Source organism: Octopus bimaculoides, chromosome 19 (assembly GCF_001194135.2).
Source record: "Octopus bimaculoides isolate UCB-OBI-ISO-001 chromosome 19, ASM119413v2, whole genome shotgun sequence".
Lineage (NCBI taxonomy): Eukaryota > Metazoa > Mollusca > Cephalopoda > Octopoda > Octopodidae > Octopus > Octopus bimaculoides.
The window spans coordinates 5,061,857-5,062,618 of NC_068999.1; the positions used below are offsets into that span (position 1 = coordinate 5,061,857).

Here is a 762-nt window from a genome sequence, read left to right on the forward strand (position 1 = left end):
GAATGGCTTCCTTGGTCATATTGACGATATGAGGGCGGGCGTTGTCGTGTAGCAGAAGAACTCCATGCTGCCGATTAGGTCTTTTCTCTTGAATAGCCACGTTGACCGTTTGGTTCCGTTCAAGCAATTCGTAATGGATAATCCCTTCTCAGTCCCACCATACACACAACATCGTTTCACGCGCGGTGTCGCTTGTTTACCAGGGCTAAGCCATTCCGTACGCTGCTTCATATTTATGTACAGGCACCATTTCTCGTCGCCAGTAACGATTCGGTAAAGAAATCGTTGCTTGTGTCCATGAGTTGAGCGGTGACTAGCAAACAAACCAGCGGAGATTGTGGTTCATTGATTTTTGTTTTTGTCACTGAAAGCATGCGGAACCCCTGCTCCATACTTCTGAACTTTTCCCATCGAGTGAAGATGCTTCTTTATAGCAGTGTGGGAACATTCCATATTCTCTGCCAGTTCCCTTGTCATTTGACGAGAATTTTCGTGCAAAAGTTGGTTTAATTGCTCTTCGTCGAGCTCAACTGGACGGCCAGAACGAGGTGTGTCTTCGAGGTCAAAATTTCCATTTTTGAACTTGGCATACCAATCACGAGCGATTCTTTCAGCTATGGCACCCTCTCCATACACAGCTCAAATGTCGCGAGCAGCTTTTGCGGCCTTAGAACCTTGATTAAAGGCAAAAAGAAGGAGGTGTCGAAAATGCTCGTTTTTCTTAACTTGACATTCCATTTCAACGATATGAAAATAAACTGA

General features: G+C 45.0%; 1 long non-coding RNA gene across 1 annotated transcript in view; it reads right to left on the reverse strand.

Moving 5' to 3' along the window:
* The window catches only part of LOC128250072 (uncharacterized), a 21,598-nt gene that overhangs the window by 16,823 nt on the left and 4,013 nt on the right, over nucleotides 1-762 (reverse strand). The window lies entirely within an intron of this gene.